Here is a 24,694-nt window from a genome sequence, read left to right on the forward strand (position 1 = left end):
GCCTAGGAGAAAATAATTTTGACTTTTTTTTTTAAATGTCATGGTATACATAGAAAATAATGTTTGCACGCACACTGGAATAACTGGACAAGGGGGACAGTCAGCACAGGCTTACTGGCTCCCCAGGCCTTGCACAACTTCTTTGTGGACTGAGGAGATCATCATCTCCTGGACACCTCTAACCGCTTCCTGGCAGACCAGTACACCCTGACTCATCTTCAGATATTGATTAATAATAGTAGGAAAAGAACTTGCGTTTTGAATAAAGGGATTAAATTAGGCCTGTGTACACTTGAGTTTCTGGACCACACACGTAGTACCTCCTATTGTTTTAGTTGCAAACAGTATGAATAAATCTGATAGGTGCACATCCATTTTGCATGACTTGTTTAAACTCCTGGCATTACCCATGTATGGAATGGGATTTTGGATCAAAGAATAAAAGTCACCTTTCTGTGTATTTTGGCTCATTATTATAGATAATGTGGCAGCTTATTTTTGGATTGATTTCCCTACCCTATGCTATCAGCCAAAAAGGTTTAGCTGGCCTAGAGTCCCAAAAGAAAAGGGTACCAAAAGTCAAAATATAATAGCTACATTTAAGTATTCATTTTCATAACTTTCCAATATTTAAAAAACTATATCATGGTATCAATCCTTCTGAAATTCAGAATTTTTTTTGCCTTAATTTTAGGTAAAAAGTTAATGGTTTTACTTTATAAAGTATCTTTACAATTTAATAAAGCCTAGGTAAGTACAACTTAATTCAAGGAATAAAATATGTTAACATAGATCATCAAACATTAACCTTTTGCCAAATTTAGTGATAAGCAGGAACCACAAAATCCTTTCTTTGGCAATAAATATTTTGAGATACCTTGCCTCAGGTTGAAAGCCCTGGCTCACAATGTCTCAGAATGCTTATCAGAGGGTGGTTTCCTCTTTCCTTCTAACCTTATAGAGAAAGATCAGGCAGTTGGTAAGTAGCAAAATCACCTCACTGGAGATATTTAATTATAATCAAAGCTATTTAAAAATAACAGCAAATAAATAGAACAGACTGGGTCAAATTAGTGACCAACAACCAGTCTAGTCCCTGTTTTTCAGAGCCAAAATACACTGGTATCTCCCAGAGGGTGATGCGACAGTTTGTGCCTTTGACGTTAAAAGCAAAGTCTGTAATTCGGACTGAAGATGGAGGGCATTTGCAGGTTCATAGTATAAAAGTGTACAGTTTGAATATGGCCTGGATTGAAATGCATGAAGTGGCTCATAGTTGAGTCATTTCCATCCTTGCATTGTTGTGCAATGTTTTTTTTTCCTGCACTCCATTTGTTTTTCTTCTTTTTTCTATATTTACATTTACCTTTCACCTCTTCAAATTCATCTTTACTCTTTTTCTTTGTGTAAACTAGATAATACTCATGCATATGAAAGAAATCTCTGTTGGATGCTATAATTTATTTTCCTTGGGGAATGGGAGCTATTATGAAATCACTGAGGTTTAGCAAAGGCTGGAATGAAAAATTAAGTGTTTTCCGCATAAGCAACATGAGAGAGAAATTCTTTTTGAGATTTTACCACTAATTCTTATACACAATTCCAGTCTGGTAATGTTTCATCTTCATCAATATTAATTTAGTTTTGTGAGTACTTCTCAGGAAGTACTGAGAAAATAAATATGCTCAGTCAATGCTGTACATGTTCACTTCAACTATAAACCAGCGAAACAAAAGCAAAATGTGAATATCTGTGGATTGTCTAATGTACAAAGATAGACTGAAAATGACAGATAGGACAACTGGAAGATGTAGTGTATACTAACAGAACCTTCCCAATAAGAAAAATATTTATTTTGTTTTATGTTTAAAAGTCAGTTTTGAAGATGTCTACGTAGGGCTATCAGAAAAAAATCTTTGCTACAAAAGCAATGCAACTTCACACAAACTCTCAGTGGTGCTGACAGAACCAGATATACTGACCAGTGTAAGAGAAAAAAATCACAAAATGAGCAGAACAGTGGCTCTCTTTTGCTGGTAAAGAAAGGAAAGGAAAGGAAAGGAAAGGAAAGGAAAGGAAAGGAAAGGAAAGGAAAGGAAAGGAAAGGAAAAAGAAAAGGAAAAAGAAAAGGAAAAAGAAAAGGAAAAAGAAAAGGAAAAAGAAAAGGAAAAAGAAAAGGAAAAAGAAAAGGAAAAAGAAAAGGAAAAAGAAAAGGAAAAAGGAAAGGAAAGGAAAGGAAAGGAAAGGAAAGGAAAGGAAAGGAAAGGAAAGGAAAGGAAAGGAAAGGAAGGTAAGCAACACAAAGGGAAGGGATGACATGGTAGTTTTTAATACAATAAATTGGTCATAGAAAGATACTTAAAAGATGATGATAAATTGGTTTGTCTGAACTGTGGTCAATATTTTGGTGCTGTGAATGTTAATAACAATTTGCTTCTCTTATTAGACACTCCTGATATTATTAATAATTAAAATTACAGTAAAGTTTTACGGTATTTTCAACATCAAGTATATATATATGTGTGTATATACAGTGAGATATATCACAGACAAGAAAGAACACTTATTTCGTTTTAATTTTTTAGAGGTTATTTTCATTTTTTTCTAAAATATTTCTGACAAGATTAATACTTGCATTTTTAAGGATGTTATAATAGGTGTTGGCTAGTATTGTAAAAAAAAAAAAATCAATACAATGGATGTATGACCTTTGTGTTTTTTCCAGTCCCATTTAAAACGTAACCACGCCTTTATAAAATCACAATGACTGACACACATGATTTGTATCATAATTAAGAATTTAAAAATATTTTCTATATGAGGCCTCTCTTTACCTTTCCACATAAAAATTACTCAACAACTAGCTCTTCTGTCATTCCTGCACTGCAAATTCTAACAAAAGCAGTGTTCTATTGTTCTAACAAAATCTTTTGATATTTTTTCAGTAGTTTTCTGCATGAATAAAGCTCACTGAAAACAAATTACAAAATTGACTCCAAGGTTTTCTTCTCATTTGGAACAAAGAATGACTAAAAAACAATTGAGTTTCTGACTTTTGACAAAATTTTCTGCTGCCCCTAAAATGATAGCATTTAAAAATATATTCCCCAAATGAGCAACATATTCTTTGCAGATTTTTAAGAGATCTATGCCCATTCAGAAAACACAAATGTAAAAGTGTGAAGTGAGAAAAGCAATGAATTTGAGTCCAAAGACTACATGTGTCCAAGTTTACCAAAGTGATTTAATTTTAAAACACAGGGATAAAATTACTTGTCATGGGGAAATTTATATTTGTTTTGGCACTGCTCCACTCTTTGGGATGTAATTGATACCTCAGGGTCCTTTACTATTTATACTTTCAAATGCGTACTCTGAATATAATTTAGTGATGTAAAACAAATTTTGCAGCTTAATCACTTAATGTTGTCATATATATTCAAATACTACATGATGAGTATAAAATACTATACAAATCTGAATGCTCTGTTGAAACAATACCATATATCTCCGCCATCAATAAATGCATTAAGCTTGGTAGCAGAGAAGTACGTTGTATAAATTCACATTATATATTCATAATGCCAAATATGTATGTCACAAATGCATCATTCTGTGTCTTCCATCATAGATTTTGGACTTCTGAAAATTCATAAGAGATCCACCAAAACCGAGAATTCCTCTATATTCCACTCCTTTTCTGACATGATACCTCTAACACCCAGCCTCATCCATGACTTTGCAAGTCTTTGAAGCTGTACATGCGGTAAAAACATGCAACATTCCCTTCCAAGGAGTTATTCTCTGGGATGTCAGCCCCTGACATGGCAGCTTATTAATTTTTAAAAATTACAACTTGTAGTTTTCTCAGATTTATCCATTTATGAAGCCAGTGGTTATGCATTGTGTTACTTAAGAAATGAGTGTCCTCATTTCCAAAACATTTTTTTATGATATTCAGTAGGGTGTATACTCCTCAATCAGAATTAATCCTATGTTAAAAGACATGGGATCTCCATAAAGCCACTCAGTTGATGGTAGACTCAATTTCTTTACTAATTAGCATCTAATTTATAGAGAACAGGCACGTAATAGAATTAGCTATGGGTTAGGTAAGGATTTAGTTGAAAGAAAATAATGACAAAATTCAGGAAAGAGAGCTGTCCAAAAAGTTCAGGGTACAGGGTCTAAGAAGAATGGAAATATTTAGAAAAGGAGGCAAAGGAAAGATGGAGAAAGAGTGTATTGAAGAGACTGAATGAGAGAATAGTACTATGTTTAGGAAACAAATGAAAAGTGAGTTAATGGTAAATCTAGAAAGAAATGTTTCTGTCAACGTGACCATTGTGTAGAGACACAATATAGAAAAAAAATGAAAAGCAGACTGTTTTTACAGTCTTTTGAATACATAAGTGAGGGAAGTGGTGGGTCCCAGTTTGTCCTCAGTCCCCTCCTGCCTTCATTCAACCTGTCTTCCCAGCTACTGATTTAACCAACCCAAATCAGGCTCAAACCCACCAGCACATATTTGGTATACGGAAATAAATAATTGATACAGAGAAAGAAATAACATTAAAGGGAATAGAACTTTAGGTGTGGGCAACTGGAAATAAATATGCTTAGATAATGGGCACTGGTAAATGCCTCAGCTTGTTGGTTGGGACCTGAGGGAAGAAAAAGATCAGAGATGATGAAAAAAAAAAGGGCAGAGTAAAGGCACATGAGAGACTTATAGGTATAAGCATAAAGCATGATTATGGGTGTAAGAATAAAGTACAGTCTTTGTATTGCATGTTGATACCAATGACACCATCCAATATATAAGAAGCCTAAGCAAACAAGTAGACATAATGACTTAGCCACTTGACTTCAGATAGCTTCTGACATCAGCTACTCCAACAGTAGTATACTGGGCTTTGAACAGACAAGCCATTATGGCAAAAATAGAACTTACGCATGGGCCCAACAGCATGAGCTCCTACTTACAAAAGCTGATCTAGCTACCTCTGCTGCCCAATGTCAAACTGACCATTGACAGAGACAGAAACAGAGTCCCTGATAAAGTACCATGTAGGGTGAACAACAACCTCAGTTTGCCCAAGACTGAGGGGTGATCCAGGACACAGGACATTCAATGCTAAACCTGTGACAATTCCAGACAAACCATCCACCAAGTAGACCAAACAACCAATAGATGGCAAGTTGACTACATTGTACCCCTTTGATCCTGGAAAGGGAGTGATTTATCTTGACTGGAATTGCCATAAATCTTAGGTACAGGTTTGCCTTTTCTACCCACAAGTCCTCAATAAAGTTGCAAAATGTCCAATAGGAGATCATCAAGCATAATATCATCTCAAACCAAGAGCCACTCTGTAGCAAAGGACATGTGACAGTAGACACATGAACACAGAATCCACTGGTCCAATCCCATATTGCACCTCCCTGTGGTTGCCAGTCTAATGGAACACTGGTACAGCATTTTGAATATACAGTTGAAGTGCTAGCTCGGAAATGTTATCTTGCAAGGATGGAACACCAAACTTCAGGATGTGGTTTCCATCCTGAATCAAGAACCATTAAATGATGCAATGAACATGATAAATAGAAAACATAGGTCTTGAAGCAAAGAGTGAAGTTAGGAGTGACCTTGTTCATCATCTAACCCAGTGACCCCTTTAAAGGATTCATGCTTCTCATTCTACAACCTTAGGTCCTAGAGTTTTTAGTTTCTACATCAGGAATCCTTCCAAGAGGTAATCTATCCATAGTCTCAATAAAATTTAAGCTACAGAGGCCACTCAATGCCTGTTGGCACCCAATGCCAAAAAAAAGAGGAACCAATCTGGCAGGATTTATTGATCCGAATCATCAAGAAGAAGCAAGAATGCTGTTCATAATGAAGCCAAAAAAAACCATGCTGAGCACCAAGTGATCTAGTAGGGTATCTATTAAATACTTCCCTTTCCAATTTTGGTAATAAATGAATGAGTGCAACAGACACTTAAAAATATCCAGGGGCACCTGAGTAGTTTGTCCATTGAGCATCTGCCTTTGGCTCAGGTCACCGAGCCCCACCTCTGGCTCCCGGCTCTGCGGGTAGCCTTCTTCTCCCTCTCCCCTGCCTGCTGCTCCTGTTGTTTGTGCTCTCTCTCTCTCTCAATCTGTGTCAAATAAATAAATAAAATCTTTAAAAATATATATAAAAATCCAGAATGTGTTTCCCTTATGCACAGAATTTTAATCATCTTGAGTAGGGAGGGTTAAGGTATAGGCAGAGAGAGATAGGAGGCCCCTAACTTTTCTCTGATGGTATTTCAGGTATGCAGATGCTGAGACAGAACAAAGACAGAGATCAGGAAAATTTAGACCACTCTATCCCAATTACTAGGGTTAAAATGTTTCTCTAATAATTACATTATGAATACAGAAAATAAAAATAACCACAAAAACTGACTGGAACTCAAAGGAAAAGTTGCCTTTTGCCTAATTTAAAAGATTAACCAGACCTAGCAATACATATCCATATATCATAGATGTCACAGAAACAAAAACTCTCACACAGTGTATAAGTGTCATGTCTAGTTCCAGGCCACTGACCTAACCACCAGCAAGTTTCCTGATATATTCCTAATAAAAGGCCAGAGATGAAAAGCCCTCATTGGCAACCTGGTTGGGATGTCTCTTACTCCTGAGAGCTTTTTCTGTATCCTTGCTTAATCAAACTCTATCACTGCTCACTCTCCTTTGTCTGCAAGATTCATTCTCAATTCCTTGAGACAAGAAATTTGCTCTCCTGCTTCAACCTGATGAACTAATATTCTTTTTTATATCTCAGCTTTCCTTGGCACTCTAAGCAGAGGAAAGGGTCCTTTCTTTGCAACCCCTTGGCAACTTTAGCATTGCCATTATTTGTATGTACACTGGTCTCCTCCTTTAGATGTAAGCAATTTAAACCCCAAAACTATGTATTATTCATTTTTAAATCCCCAGCATTTAGAATAGTTCCTGATAAATAGTCAGTGTTTAGCCAACACTTGTGTAAGGAAAGAAAAGAAGAAGGAGAGATTGCCACCATCTCTCTGAAACCTTCCCTAAACCATCCCCATTCTTCATCAGGCTTGCAGAGCTCTATTGTTTTTGTTGGTTTGTTTGTGGATATATCTTCTGTTGGGTTGCAAAGCAGCTGACATGTGAGGGATTTTGCACCCTTTATCTCTATGTTTAGGAGAGTGCCTCGCTGAAAATAGATGCCCAATACATACTGAATGAAGTAATAAAATTATCAAAATTCCTACTGTTACTGCCTTAAAGCAAAACTAACAGTGAAAATAAATGAATGCTAATATCAAAAAAGAAGTACTTGTAAGAGAGCCCATTCCCAACTTGTCATTTAAACAGCATTTGTTGAGATGGTAATTCAAAAAGGACCTGAAAAATCTTAGAACTGCTAAGGAAAGGTTGTATGTCTGAAGCCATTAAGAGCTGGGCTTGAATTTCAGTTTTGCCACTAGTCATGTGAATTTTGGAAGTCAGCACATTCTAAGCTTCAGTTTCCCCATCTTCAAAACAATGGTAAGTTCTACCTAACAAGACTTTTGTGAGACTCAAATGAGAAGATGAATTTAAAAGCATGTGTCAGGGAGGAAGAACTTCCTCTGCCCTATGGTCCTTCTAGCTGGATTTAGAATCAAATTGACATGAGACAGATTAATGGGAAGAATATCCAATTTAATAGGCATATGTACAGGAAATTCACACCGACCTGAAATTCCAAAGACAATGAGGCAACATGAAGCTTATATGAGCTGAGAGGGGCAGGGTCTGAGAATACATAGGGGAGAAAGCTCATTAGCAAGAAGGTGAAAGAAGATGTTTAGAAAAACAAATCTAAAAAAATAAAAATATCTATCATCATATTTTATCTTATAGTTCTTCTTGCAGTAAGTATTTGTTGCCATATGCTTACTTGTTTTTATTTGAAACAAGCAAGAAATCAAAATTCATAAAACTCCCATGGAAATAAAGGCCGCCCAAATGAGAACAAGAAAGGCTATTTATTCAGAGCTTACTATAAAGTAAGGGAGCAGCTACCATCACTTGCATTTGGCAGAGACTCAAAAGCAGGCAGGGGAATGAGGAACTTTATAGTGGGAAAAAAAGGAAGGCTCTGATGGGAGGTTGTTGGCATGAAGAAGCTGGCGGGGTGGGCTAACATCCGAGGGATTGCTTAGGGAAGTCTAGTTGGCTTTCTCCGGTTGGTCTAAGTTGGAAGTTGGAGCAAAATGAGCAAAATTGTCATTTACCAATCAGACATGATTATTTGGGGCTGACTGGTAAAGAGGTTGTGGGTTGGCTTCCTGGACTGGTTGCTAGGAAGGTTGTGGATTAGAATTGTATTTTGTAAACAGTCTGGTCATTCTCTATTTGCATTTTCAGTCTCTCCCTTTCTAACATAAATAGAGGACCTTTCAAAATAAGATTTTATTTTCACGCTAATTTATACTTACGGAAATGAGTTTCATAATATATTTATATACTCAAAAAGTATGTTTCTACACTGGAATTACATTACGTTGAAAACATTTGTGTATAGATTTCTATGCAAAATAGACAAACATATTGGTATTGACTTATGTTGGGTTTTTTTGTTAGTTGTTTTGGGGAGGAATCTCAATTCTGCTACTTTAAATTGGAGATATTTTAAGAACATTTTTGAAAACCAAGATGGAAATGCTTTATAGGCCACCAAGGCTAACAGAAGTATGATAGCCTACTATCAATGTTCCTTATTCATTGATTAAGCCCTGACAGAAGAGCACTCTTACTACGAAATTGCTTTTTAATTAGAAATAGTTAAATCTGATATATAAAATAATTTATTAACTCTGCAATGTCTTTAAGAGTAATTTTGTTTGATGAATAAAGTATTACTATCTTTAGGAAGAGATCACAACCAATCATAAACTATGTATAAAAATAATTTCACAATAAAGGAGTAAATGATTACAAAATCTCACACACTATTTACTCTGGGTAAACAGAGCTTTAGAATGTGGCAGCATGTAACCCTTAAGAACTTCGGGGGGAAAAAAAGCAACTTCTGAATAAGAAAATTATAAAATAAAGTTTGCATTATTAAATTGCTTTATTTAAAGAAGACTTTCCTTTAAAAATAACCATATGTTTTACATAAGTTAAAGAAAATTATCTTCTTCATTCATTGAAGAAGATAAACAGATACTGCTAAATACATAGAAGACTAGACTGAGGATATGAGTTCAAATACGGCCAGCTGGCATCTGCTGGCACTGTGTTTTAAAAGTTGAACCAATATTTAAAAAATCAGGGCATTTCATACACAAATCTAGATTTCTGTCTTCTTGCCTTAGAAACTGGGACCTGCATTTATGCATGCTAGACAATCAGCTGGAACAGAAAAATGGCTGTCTCCTTTAGACAGGGTATGTAATCTTCACTATAGTTCTGACCATTCCCCAATGAAATCCTAGCTCTCTTAATTCTCTTTTATCAGAGCCCTGCCACTGTTGTAATCCACAGAGACATATCTTTATATCAGTGACTCTATAAATAATTGAAAAGCAAAAGCTAGACCAATAACATATCACATTTTAAGAAAAGGGTAAAATTTATTTACTTGTAGAAATAAGGCTATTTTCACAATTATATACGCAAACCATCTCTGTAACCAAAAAGACAAAACCTAGTCCACTTTAATTGTTTATATTATCATCCTGGCCCCTGCAAAATTTTCACTAGAAGCTCCACATATACAAAGCCAGGCAGTATGCTAGTTCCTGGAAATGTAATTGTTAGCAGTATTGATGAGTCCTTGACTTCATAGAGTTTACAAAACAGTAGGGAGAAAAACTATTAGGAATTTTAATAAAGTTAAACAAGCGATTACAATAAAGCCCCTTCCTTAACCATTAGAAAAATGGGAACTTCAAGGAGCCGTCCTTTTGTGAATCATGGGAAAAGCACAAAGGCCTAGGAAAAAGATGTTCGGCTTACCCTCGTTTTGGACTGTGAGATCTGAGGCCATGATACCCCACGTGTCTATTTATGCCAGTAATCACTAGCTCCCATACTACTTACTACCCAATTGTCTGCCTCTTTCCTTCGTGCACTGCAACCTTCTAGTATGTGATTAGCAAACTCCCCTACAGTTGCCATCTTTAGTCTGAATATTTTCATGGCTGACTGACCATCACTAAAACCTGGCTCCCCTTGTGGAAGTCCTTTCACTGAATTGCTCTTAAGAGAAAGTCTTCTTTTTTCTTTCTCAGTCCACAAATCTCATGACCAAAAGGTGAGATAAATGTCCTCCTTCCTCCCTAATGCCACAATCAGGTAATTAATCACTCACCTTCTTCTGAAGGCATTAATGCTATCTAAAGCATGTGTCATCTTCCTCGCTACCCTCTTGTATCTTGATACCATCTACAGAGCTGTTCCCTATTTGTTGAAGACATCTCTCAGCTACTTCAACAATGACATAGAGGAATTAGCCTCAACCCAATCTCTTTGGTCCTTGAAGTCTCATCTCTATACTACCACAGATACCCATTCCCACAATTAACTTTGATTTCAATGGAAATCCAACCAGATCTGAAACATTACAATTCTTAATCCTTCCCCAGCCCTTTTGCTATAACCCTTGTGATTAGCCCTCTCCCAGGTTTTTTTCTTTTTTGTCCATCTTGATTACACAGTGTGCCACTACAATCACTCATTTGAAAATACTCTCAACTCATTTGCCTCTTTCCCCTCCATTTTCATTCTAGGAAACCTCTTGTTGAACAACCTATACCATTTTGCTGCCTATAATTGAGCACCTGACTATTTCTAGGGGAAAGAAAAACATATAACTGGACATATTTCACATTCAAGTCACAATAAAATTCCTCAAATGAGCACAAAATAAATAACTCCTAGAATTATTATATTCCTTTAGTACATTTGTTTTCTAACATTCTGAGATAATATATCATGTCTTCACTCTACATTCTCAACTCCACTGTGCTAAGTATTAATGATTTAATTATTATTTTATTGAGACAATTGAAGACATCCAACATAGCCTCTTCGGCATAGACTGCTAGGAATTTCAAAATATTTATTCAGTCCTTTTTTTTTTTTTAACAACAGAACTCCATTTTTTTCAGAACTCCATTTTTTAATAAGCATATTTCCATCCAGTTAAAAGATTTTATTTCCCAGCCTTTCTTGGAGCTAGGTATGGCCCTATGACTTAGTTCTAGCCAAGGAGATATAAATAGAAATGTATGGTATTTTCATAAAGTTCATTAGAAGGTATGGATGTGGCCTTCTTTTTCTACTTTCTTCAAATTACTGCCTGGAAATTAAAAAAAAAATGTGGTGTCTTTTATGCAAAAACTTTTTTAAGAAAAAGGGGAAAGGGTCAAGTAAAAAGGAATGAAAATTACTCACTGCATGTCATCATAAAAGATCATTTGTGGTCCTTGCCAAGGACTGTTTCAGTGGAGTGGGAGAATGAGAAGACGTTGCAGAGGCTAGAGTGAGCAAAAAGATCAGAACAAGAGACAACCAGTTCACAAAAATCTTTTAAGAAGTTTGATTATGAAAGAGATGAGAGAGATGAAGAAGTTAATTGAGGAAGAATTAGAAATTAAGAAGTTTTTTAATGGGAGGTGCTTGATCATTTTCATACTACTTTTACTTACTGAAGGAATACGTGTTGATTTTTAACAAGTTCATCATTCTAAAGGAGACTAACGGAAAAATTGATATTCCCTCCAGACCTCTCCTATTCTCCCAGCCCCGTAAACCCATTCTTCATTGTTATTACCATTTTTTAACATGACGTTGTTTTAATTTTCTCTCCCATAAAGTGGAGATAATATTACTGCTGACATCAAAGGTTCATAAAGTTGACATGCTGTTATATCTTGGCAATTGGACCTGTGATTGGTTCATTTACTCTCAGATTGATTCCCTGATGTGGTCTTGCTCTGCTCTACACCACAGATGTCTGCTTCTTTTTTTTCTTGGGTTTTTCCTTTATCTATTGGCTTCCAATTAGTTTCAAGATGCTGGATGCACAAGCAGAAGACTGCAGTCAGGATAGTTATAATTATCTTTCTCTTTCTCTTGGCCCCATGCCAGGTCTCAGCAAGATCTGCCTACACTCTGGTAGCACCTTTCCCTCCTGTACTTCTAACTATCGGGGTGATAGTAGAGTTCAGCTACTGCCAAGTTCTGGATGTCTTACTATCACCCATTTGGTTTGTCATGTCTTTTATCACCTTTATCATATTGCCTCTATTAAACTACCTGACATGAGCTCTCTCTTCCTGACTTTGCCCTGATACACAGCATCATCACCACTGCCATCGGAATGAGTCAGTAAACAGGAATTAGTTACATGCAGAAACAAATGCCTCAGGAAGTCCAGATGGCGTTCAAAGCCTAGGAAAGAGGAGAAGCCTGAAATTGAAAGAAGGAAAAACTTCTCCCTATTAAAAGAGAAAAAAGAAGGGGCACCTGGGTGGCTCAGTCAGTTAAGCGTCTGCCTTCAGCCCAGGTCATGATCCCAGGGTCCTGGGATTGAGCCCCTCATCAGGCTCCCTGCTCAGCAGGGAGCCTGCTTCTTCCTCTGCCCCTCTTCCTGCTCATGCTTTCTCTCTCTCTCTCTCTCTCTCTCTCTCAAACAAATAAGTAAAATCTTGATGAAAAAAAGAGGAAAAGGAAGAAAACATGAATACAGAACCAGGCAAATAGTCAGTCTAGTTTATTTTGTATTACATTTTGTTATTTTTACTTAATCTATTCATTGTGTACATGTTTGAGGCCACTGAGACCACAGTGTAATTGTATCTTATCTCCCACTAACACCTTAGCAAGGTAGTGAGTCTCCAGGGAAAGATGACAGAATTGTGTGTTTATGCAGATAGAGCCTTCGAAATTGTAACAGACCTCTTCAGGTCCCAGAGTTCACAGCAGCAGTAGAATAATATGCATGCAGTACAAAATGGGGCCAAAAATAAAAACAGTTTCACGGAATTTCCAGACAGATTGAGGCTTAATTAGGCTCAAAAAGTTCCCCAAGCACAACATTGTGGGAGCAACAACAAAATTATTTCTCTTGGCCTGAGCATGGTGCTACAGAAGAAAAGAGATTTGCTGAACTTAATGGACCAGATGAGAACCAGGAATAACATAGTAGAAATCTGTATAGAATGACCACGGAGAAATAAACAAGACAATCAATGACTCAACAGAAGTCAGGGTGAACAGAGAACAGTTAGAACTAGATGTCCATCATACCCTCAGCGTTTTGGGACTATGTAAGACCCACAGAGCCTTGACTCAGTACCTAGAAAAGGAAAGGGAAGACCGTGAAATAATTTGGATTACAAATTTTGACACTGATGAAATAGGGCTCAAAAAAAAATTATAGCTTTAGAAAAATAAATTTCTATTTATTATACATCTGAATTAGTAAAATGAAGTTTCTACCTGTGACAAGCAAATAAAAATAGCTGAAGACTCTTACAAGATGAGTTTTAAACTCATGTTAGAGGAATAAGCTTGTGTAATAAGAAATTGTATGAAGTGCTGCATTGAAGATCTAAATGTATCTATATTTGGTCAAAACAGAGAAAGCCGAGACAGGAAAAAAGATATCTCTATTTTAAAAGGCTCAGAGAATGTTTTGAAGACTTGGTTGAAAGGCTAAAATCAACCAAAATATTACCTTGGCTTTGTATGAATGAACACATAGTATTTTGGTCGTTTTGTTGTTTTCTTTTGCTTCCCCACGTATAAAAAAACATATGAATACAGATTAAATTGTAAAATTATTTGGAAAGAATTTTTCAAATATTTATATATATTTTCAAATGGGAAAAAATAGAGATATATATTTACGTGGGATCAAAACCATGACAGGTAAAATGCAAGAGTGGGAGTTCACACGGCGCCCATTCTGCATCCCGCACCCAGCAACAAGACATCTTTAACAGAGTGAGATTCCTCAGGGTAAAATTATTTCATCCTTGTCTTCTCAATATCTTCAATTGGGTGGCAACGTGGTAAATTAAAATACTAATTTAAACACATTTGGGCCATATTTATAATGGAGTTTGAAGCGACTTATAAGCTTTCTTTACATACAGAGATAAATCCTTACTTGGCATGTAGAATGCATTAGCCAAAATTTATTTGCTGCTTTTCTTCAAAGAGAAAAATAATGATGTCCTCTCAAAGGGTAAACATGAGGATAAGGTGAAAGAATTCATTGTTTGCTTAACAAGTGGCTCGCAAATTTGGATTATTTAGGAGATATCTTTCAGGGCTGAGAATTTACATTCAACAACTGTAAGCAAATTGTGAATTGTTATAAGGTACTTGACAATATCCATGTGATAGAAATTAAGTTTAAGAGTTGAAAAAGAAACGTGATCATTGGTAATATAAAGTCGTTTTTTACCTTTCATTGCGTGTAATGAAAACTGTGGTGTTAGTGGTTAAAAAAATGTATGAGTTATCTTTCTTCACTGAACACATCTAGCCTAGTAAAAACGACTGAGGAGTGAGTTAGTGAACCTTTCACTGGCATAAGACACAACTAAATTTCCCAATAATAAAATTCATTTATTGAAAATTTTTAATGCTGAACAGCACCATCTCTTTGCAAACATCATCCCAGCTCTTCCCTACAGGAATTCCTCTGCCACAGTTTATTAAGCTGGAAAATTTTTGTTCACATTTATATTTTATATCTATATATTTCTATGTCTAAATATTTTTCCACAAAAGGAAATTGTGCAGATAAGGAATGTTTCTTCACCCAACCTAGATTTTTAATAAATATTTATTTTAGCCATTTAGGAAAAGAGAAATAAAAGAATCTCACACGATAAGTAAAATAAAGTATCATTTTTTTTATGATGAAATGCTGATGTTTTACACAGTTGAATGCGAAATTTTCGTGAAATTTTAGGAGTGGGGCATTGGGACACCACACAGTCCACTAGATGTCCCTGGTTTATTATCCTGTCATTAGAGATACTTCTGCAAAAACTTTGAGAAACACAGCAATGACTATAATTCTTTGGTCACTGATTTCACATCCTTTCAATAATTCAATAACTTGGCCCAACTTCGTCCATTAGCAAACAGTACCTCCTTGAGCCCTTACTCCTCATAAATATCCTCTCACTCTAAAATTAGGGACATATGTCCTGGTCCCAGATACAAATGAAAAGTGCCAGACACTGGCAAGCTGGGTCACTTGTTAATTCATAAAGGTCTTAGTGGGTCCTTTGCATAAACCAGCAGAGAATATCCATGTCTCTTTTTCCCTTTGCTTTCATTAACCTGGCTCTCAAAGGAAACAGAAAAGAACCTTAAAAAATGTCTATCAGCAGTGTAACAATAATAGTGTGGGGTCAGTAGTAATATACAAAGGACTAGTAAATGGTAAAAATATAAATATGATAATAATTATAAAGGATGTAGAGAAATAAAAGGATAGGACTTTGTTTGAGGATGGCTTTTAATTTTCTAGTGAAGGAAGATGGATATTATTTCTTCTGCAAGAAGTTTGGAAACAGAAATAATTTGGAATGTGCCTTTATCTTGCTTCTCAGATCTGTGCTTCCATTAAAGGATAATATTTGGATTATTAAGCTGGCTAAAATCCAAAGATCTTACTACAAACTTTTACATAATTCACCATTCTCTGGGCATGGAAAAACAGGAGGACCTGTCAAGTACAGGGGATGGGGTGCATCTCCTTCTATTACGGCAGCAGTGTTTGGTACTTCAGGCCTGCTTCGCATTCATCCCCATAGCATTTTGTAAAGCCTGTTTGTGATGGAGAGCACTATAGGATTTCCTGCAGGTTTCCGCCTCATTGCTTTATTAACTGATCTCTATACAGTGTTTAATACATTCACCACTAGCGAGGACACAGTGAATAATTACCATCCTATAAATGATCAGAAAAGTCATTTTCCATATGAAAGTAATGATCTTCTATTAAAGTCTACACAGATCCGTTCTCTCTTACTAGTAGATGATGCACTCACAGAAGTTGTATAGCAGTGTCTGGAACACTCTCTTAGGGTGTTGAATATTATTGAAATCTGGGAAAGGATCGAAGCAAGCTCAATTTTATAGGGTTAATTTTTTTCTTAAGTTTCATTGACACATAGCTGAAAGAACACCATCAAGTCTTGCAACAAAATGACCAAAATATTCATTATAAGTTGATCCTAATAAATGGTACATTTTTAAAAAAATTCATTAGGCCTAAAGAGGGAACATATCAAACTGTGATTTTAACTTAATTGTCTTAGTTGATACTACAAACATAATAATATATTATTGAAGGAAAATACTACCTAAATTAACTTGAATCGCTTTATTGATATTGTATACTTCACTCTTAACCAAAAGAAAAAGAACATTAGAAAATGTTCATATAATTATGTTGCTCTAGTTAGCTTTCTAATAACAGATCAATGGTTAAGTTTAAAACTTTTTTTTTAAAAGATTTTATTTATTTATTTGACACAGAGAGAGAGAGTCAGCAAGAGAGGAAACACAAGCAGAGGGAGTGGGAGAGGAAGAAGCAGGCTCCCAGCAGAGCAGGGAGCCAGCCCAATGCGGGGCTCGATCCCAGGACCCTGGGATATGCCCTGAGCCAAAGGCAAATGCTTAACGACTGAGCCACCCAGGCGCCCCTAAGTTTAAAACTTCTATTCTGAAAAATTTTTCCCTAGATTAATATGTCTGGTACTTAGATATTCACAACATAGACTTTTATCTTTCTGTTTCTTGATTTACCTTTAACATATTATTAATACTACCTTATTTTTTTCTTTTGTTATATAAAGAAATGAGATATGTAAAATATATTTGCATTTTCCAATTCAGCATTCTAAAAGTTACCTGCCAAATTATAAAAAGTTAAAAATGTTCTCAATTCCTAAGTCACCATGAATATTATGATCTACAACTCTGTTCATTATGTGGCCACTGTGACAACAGGAACCCTTTAATGGCAACACTGTAGTTCACATCATCATGGTACACCTTGGACCATACAGAGCAGTTCTTTTCTTGCCGAAGTGACATTTTAATAGTTTTAATTTTTGTGATTCATTTTATCATGAGTTCTTTGGATTTTTTAGGCATTTGGACACTTGAAAAAATAATTTCTTTCTGTAAGAACATAGGAACTATATATTTTTTCAAAACAAAATTAGAGTTTATGGGTATCTATTTTCTCTTTCCTTCTTTCACAATGTCTGCCTGCCTGCCTTCCTTCCTTCCTTTCTTCCTTCCTTTCTTTCTTTCTGACAAAATCCTCAGAGAAGCCACCAATAATTGCATCACATTCTAGTTCAGTAAATTAATGATTTTGTGTGAAAATATTTTCTATTTATCTATCTTCCTACATATTTCTTAAAGTAAATGGCACTTTATGTGGAAGTATAATATGCATGAATGCTAACAGTTATACTTTAAATTTACCCAATCTATTAGTCAGGGATTCACCAGAAAAATATAATCCATACAATATATACCTTTTTATCTCTACCTATCCATTCATCTATCTAAAGAGATTTATTATAACAAATTCATTCACACAATTATGGAGGATAAATCCTACACTCTGTTGTCTTCAAGCTGGGGACCCAGGAAAGCTGATGGTATAGCTCCAGTCCAAGTCAGAAGGCCTGAGAACCAGGAGAGCCAAGAGTGAAAACTTCAGTCCAAGACTGAAGAACTGAGATGCAAGGGAGAGGATGATAAACTTCCCAGTCCAAGGACAGGAAAAGACTGATGTTCCACCCCAATGGTCAAGCAAAGAGCAAATTCTCATGTCCTCTGCTTTGTTGTTGTCGTTTTCATTGTTGTTGCTGTTGTTCTACTCATGTCCTCAAGGGACTGGATGATGCCCACTCACGTTGGGGAGGGCAGTCTACTTTAGTCTACTGATTCAAATGCTAATCTCATCCAGAAATACCCTCACAGACACACCCAGACATAATGTATAACTAAATATCTGGGCACCCTGTGTTCCAGTCAGATTGACACACAAAATTAACTATTGCATCCATATATTTTTGTTCTATTTGACTCTTTTCTCCTTCAGTATTGGCAAAAATATATTTACCTTATAAAACTATGTCAAAATAAACTCTTCATAATTATTTCCTCCCCAAACATGTGACTCAACTCCTTCCATTACACTTTTTGTTTCGTATTAGAATTCAATAATCAAGTATATTATAAGAATTCAAAAGTAATGCAAAGTATATTAGTAAAATTATAATAAGTTATATAATCAGTATATCAAGTAAGTTTATTTCACATCATAAAACCTAACTATAATCCTCTTAAATAGATGAATTATATTCATTTATTGTTTCAGTTAAATGTTTCTAAGTGTTCTAGATCCCACATGATGACAAGTGTAATGCCAACATTGAACATGTATTTTCTAATAAAATTAGGGTTACAAAGAAGTAAACATCAAAAAACAATATCCTCTTCTCACACCAGTTAATACTGAAACTCTACTTCCTTCTAGGATAACTTCCTTTTTCAAAAGTAGGATATGTAATATATCAATTATTCATTGAATTTTCACCAAAATTCATATGCTCTTTGGTTAACTAAGGAAAAAATATAATTAAATAAAAGTGGACTTGGATCTATTTCTCAATTTTAAGATTTCTTTGCTGTTTGAGGATAAACCACTGCACTGTGTATTTTTTTTTAGCATGGGTATAAAAAATTACTCTGTTAATACAACAGTTATCTATTAGAATTAACTTCTAATAATCAGTATTTCTTTAGAAATATTTAATGTAAATGATATTTGCAACCACTGTGACTTTATTTTTAAGATAGTTTAATTCTTTGATTGTTCTGTGACATTAAAGGGCTCAATTCTCTATGAAGTTTAATTAACTATATATTATTCACACACATAGATCTGCATCTTATAAATAGATGTTCATAAAAAAAAAAGCAAAAAGTGTTAAACTAGACCTAAGATGTTACTTCTCAACTACTAATTAAGAATTGTTAAAGGCTTTGTCATGTTTCTGCAGCACAGATTTGTATAAATTAAAAGAAAACTTAGGCATGATATGTATCTGTTGTTTTCATTATACTGTACAAGAAATGTATAAGAAACGAGAACAATTAATGCCTGGGCTTCGCTTCCAGTAAGAAGATATTTAAAAAAATAATGATTTAGTAGTATGAGTGATTCATTTTCAGCCTAAAATCCAAGTAGTAAGTTAATACTTCATATTCAAGGGGATTTCAGGTGTTTTGCCCTTGGTTCCAAAAAGAAGGCTATTATTACTATGGCCAGAAAAAAGAGACCAGTATAGAAAAACAAATATAACTAAGAATATAGGATCAAAAGTATTTGATGCTGTCACAGAGCAAGAATATTCTGTCCCCTTCAAGATCCTTCTAGCTGGACTAAGAATGAAATTGACTTGAGATTAACAGGAGAAAATAAAATTTAATAGTATACATATGGGGAATCCACACAGACATGGAAATTCCAAAGACAGGCAAAATTAAGTATATATGCCACCCTAAACTAAGGAGATGGGGGTAGGGGCCTGGGATTCAAAAAGGAAGGAATATAATACTTAAAAGGTTAAATGTTTGGTAAATAAATGTTTGCTGGGCCACTCAGAAACAATGAGACATAGAGACTTGGATCAAACAAGTCTTGCTTGGTTTCTCCCTGTCTACCATGTCTACTTTATACGATAATGTAGTTATCTATGGTGAAAGCTCTCTTTCTGGAGCAGTTCCTCTATCTAAATTCTTTTTAGATAGTTGAGAGGGAGGTAAAAAGCTTTTCCTGAATCTGCTGGGTTTTGATGCTATTTAACTCAAAATAGTCATTATTGATGTAGGAAAGATGTTAGGGTTCAGATCTGATGGCCAAGAAGGAATTCTTGAGACATATTCAGTACAAAAAGGTGGTTTTATTAAAGCACAGGGACAGGATCCATAGGGAGAAAGAGCTGCCCTGGGATCATGAGGAGCGGCCCATTATATGCTTTCAAGTTGGAAGGGGGTAGGGATAGTGTAAGCTTCCCAGGTATTTCCTTTTTCAAAAGTAGGACATGTAATATATCAATTATTAACTATTTCCAAAGGAATTTTTACATGTTAAAGAAGACTTCCAGGATCCTGGGGGGTGGGCTTAAGATTTCCTTTTGCCTTTGGCAAAGTATTAACATCCAGGCAGCTGTGTTCCTAGAGGAATGGCACTCTGCCTGTTTCAAGGACTTGTCAATGGGCTGTAAGTAGTAAAGAGATTTAATAATTTTTCTTCTGTCTTTGTTTCCCACATCAATTATACCAAAGTGGCCTATCTAAGGGTAGCCTGTCTTTAGCCCTTGGAATGGCATTGATGCTCCCACAGATTAACATATTTGGGATATTGACACTCCCTAAACTGAATCAAGCATAAACCTGTGCATAGCATATTGGACAGAGCACACACAAGAGGACCTACTAGAGGGAACTATGCAGAAATGCATCAAGAGTGAGATAATTGCCTATAGCAAGCAACTGACTATATCAATTCATAAGGACTGGTCATAATTAAAGGATGTTTGGCAAAAACATGTAAAATCTTGACCAAATCAGAATAAAATTTATTTCCTTCATTTATTAAAAATTGTAAGTTGACTATCAAAATACAGTGAATAATGACTTCATGCACTTTGTGTATTTATTCTTATAATAATATATATTAAAGATGCATATTTTATTTTAAATATTCATAGAATATGATTGATTATTCTCCATAATCTGTTTGTTATCTATAAAACAACTGAATTAAAAAAAATATTTACAAGTATATATATGTTTTAAGGTTTTTTTTTTTTTTTTAAAGATTTTATTTATTTATGTGACAGAGAGACAGCCAGCGAGAGAGGGAACACAGCAGGGGAGAGGGAGAGGAAGAAGCAGGCTCCCAGCCAAGGAGCCCGATGTGGGACTCGATCCCTCAACGCCAGGATCACGCCCTGAGCCGAAGGCAGACGCTTAACGACTGCGCTACCCAGGCGTCCCTATATGTTTTAAGTTTTTATTTAAATTCCAGTTAGTTAACATGTAGTGTAATACTAGCTTCAGGTGTACAATATGCTGATTTGACACTTCAGACAATACCCGGTGCTCATCACAGTAAGTGCCCTCCTTAATCTCCATCACCTATTTAACCCATTCCCCCACCTACCTTCCCCCTGGTAATCATTAGTTTCTTTTGTATAGTTAAGAGTCTGTTTCTTGGTTTGCCTCTCTCTCTCTTTTTTTTTCCCTTTGCTTGTTTGTTTCTTAAATTCTACATATGAGTGAAATCATACAGTATTTGTCTTTCTCTGACTGACTTAGTTTGCTTAGCATAATACTCTCTAGCTCCATCCACACAGCTGAAAGTGGCAAGATTTCATTCTTTTTTATGGCTGAGTAATATTCCATTATAGATCTATAATGGAATACATATATAATGTGTGTGTGTGTCACATTTTAATTTTAATCCATTCATCAGTCAATGGACACTTGGACTGTTTCCATAATTTGGCTATTGTAGATGATGCAGCTATAAACATTACAAGTATTTAATATATAGATCTTTGACTTAAAATGGGGTTACATTCAATAAACCCATCATAACTTGCAAATATCTTGTTGAAAATGCATTTAATACACCCAACCTATCAAATGTCATAGCTCAGCTTGCCTAACTTAACCGTGCACAGAACACTTACATTACCAAATAGTTGGGCAAAATTATCTAATACAAAGCCTATGTATAATAAAATGTTAAATATCTCACATAATATATTAAATGCTATACTGAAAGTGAAAAACAGAATGGGTGTAGGGACAAATAATGAAGCTGGCATCCATGCTGTCAGTTCAGATGAAAGGATGCACACTAGAGTTCATATTCCCCCCTCCGGCATACCTGGACCAGCCAAGGAACCTGTAAGATTGCAACCTCGCTAGTTTACAAGTAGTTAATCAGCACTACCTTAAAGATTCAATCCCAAGATGTACCTCATGAAATCTCTAACATAAAGAATAAAGGAAACTCCATGGACTTTCAGATTCCAAGGCTTTTGAAATGGAAAGGACCCGCAGCGGACCAGACGACCAGACGAAGCAGCACCAGAGCACCTGCTAGCATGACCTCCTGGGCCTCCAATCAACAGAATCTACCTTCTCAGGAGATACCTGCCCCCAATTCTGCCCTGAAAAACCCTCACTTGCAAGCCACCAGGGAAGTTAGGACTTGAGAGCTTTAGCTCCCTATTCTCATGGGTGGTGCCACACCAATAAATATCCTGCATTTCTTCACCACAAATCTCGCTGCCAGTGTTTATCGGCTTGCTACGCATCAGGTGGACAAACTCTCATTTGGTGTAGTTACAAGAATGGCTGTAAGTGTCTTTGTTGCTCACCCTCATGTGGCTGAGTGGGAGCTGTAGCTCACTGCCCCTGTCCAGTATCATGACAGAGTACTGAGCACCTGGGTGACTCAGTCATTTAAGCATCTGACTCTTGATTTTGGCTCAGGTCATGATCTCAAGATCTTGAGACAGAGCCCCACATCAAGCTCTGCTTGAGATTCTCTCCCTCTGCTCTTCCCCTGCTCAAGCTCTCTCACTCACTCTCTCTCAAAATAAATAAAATCTTTTAAAAAAATGTGAAAGTATTGTACCACATATTGCTAGCCCAGAAATCAAAGTTCAAAATTTAAAATACCATTTCTATTTAATGTGAATTGCTTTCACACTATTGTAAAACCAAAAAATCATAAGTGAAAACATCATTAAGTTGGGAACTCTCCATATATGCAATTAAGTTTAATTTAGTATGAGTTTTTAAGTCAAACGAGCTAAAAGAAATAAGTGGCACCACTTACAAAATTCTCTCATCATGAGACTTGTGTCTGGGTCCCTTTGATGTGGGAAACAAAGGCAAAAAGAAAATAAATAACTAAATTTCCTTACTACATTGACAAGTCCTTCAAACAGGCAGAGTGACCTTCCTCTGGGAGCTCAACTGCCTCAATGTTGACACTTTGCTAAGGGCAAAAGACAATCTTAGCCCAACCCCTTAGGATCCACTAAGTCTACTTTAACACATAAAAATTCCTTTGGAAATTTCCTTTATCTCTAACCCCAAAGATACATTTTGGCAACAATCCTAGCACACTGGTATACATCCGGAGTCTCATAACTGAGTTTTTACTAAACAGTAATAAATGACATTTTCTTAACAATAGCTAGCCCCCCAAGAATCCTGGAAACCTTGTTTCCAAAATATCTTGGAGATTTGTGCTGTCTCTAACCCCGTCCCAACTTGAAAGTACATAATTCTCACCCATCACAACCCCAGTGCAGCTCTTTCTGCTCACAGGTCCTGTCCCTTTGCCTTAATAAAACTACTTTTTTGCACCAAAGACATCTCAAGAATTCTTTTTTGGCTGTTGTTTCCAAACCCCAACATTTCCTATATCACCTTACAGTACCTATTTAAACAATATGATTGATTTAGGTTAAAAAACAACACTGTGCAAATAATAAGTGAAAGAGAAAATGTGTACAGACACTGATAACAAAAAAAGTATAATTATACTCAAGCCTAATTATTTCTTTCTCTGCCCCCCCCAAAATAATTGGTTTTTTTTTTTTCGTCTTCCTACTTAGTCTCTTCAAATTGATCTTACTAGTGACACCACATTACATAAAACTGTCTGTGAAAAGGAGAAAACGTTTAAGAAATCTGCCTTCTATGGCTGTGAATTAGCTACTTTTAAGTAACTATTGACAAAGTCACCAAGTACAAACTGACCAAATGAATTACGTTAAGTGATATAAAACAAGTAATTCACTTACAGTTCTTTGCCCATAATACATGATGGCTTGGTAATCAGCATTTCTGATGCCTTCCTGAAAGGAAAATACTATATCAAGAAAAAGACCAGATGCATATCGAGCATTTAATGAGCTTAATTAAATGCTCTGTACTTCTCCCAAATAAGTTTTTTTTTCTTGCTGTAAGAAAGAAAATGAAGCCCAGTGTTTATCTCCCATAGTCAACTTCTTATATAAATTCTCATTTGCAATAAGCTCCCACTCAGGCAAAGTGAAGTTAAGACCTTTTAATCACTTTTCTCTCTTTTCCTGACAAAGAGACTAGGGGAACAGAATTTGCCCCCCCCCCCATATAGGTTTTTTTGGCATAAGTATTATTATTATTTTTTAAAGATTTTATTTATTTATTTGTCATAGAAAAGAGAGCACAAAAGTGGGGGAGCATCAGGCAGAGGGAGAAACAGGCTCCCTGCTCAGCAAGAAGCCTGATGTGAGACTTGACCCCAGGATCCTGGGATCATGACCTGAGTCAAAGGCAGACCTTTAACCAACTGAGCCACCAAGGTGTCCCTGAATAAGTATTATTTAGGCTGTTTCTTTCTAAGAAGTAGCAGACTTGGGAGAAGCTCTGAAAGCCAAACTGAAATTATCCTTTTGTAAGAGACATTTACATGTATCAGAGAAATCTCCATCTCTAAGGGTGTCCTCTCTACCAGGGAGAGAAGGATGACTCTAAATCT

Source organism: Ursus americanus, chromosome 8, assembly GCF_024610735.1.
Source record: "Ursus americanus isolate L20-20 chromosome 8, mUrsAme1.1.p, whole genome shotgun sequence".
Lineage (NCBI taxonomy): Eukaryota > Metazoa > Chordata > Mammalia > Carnivora > Ursidae > Ursus > Ursus americanus.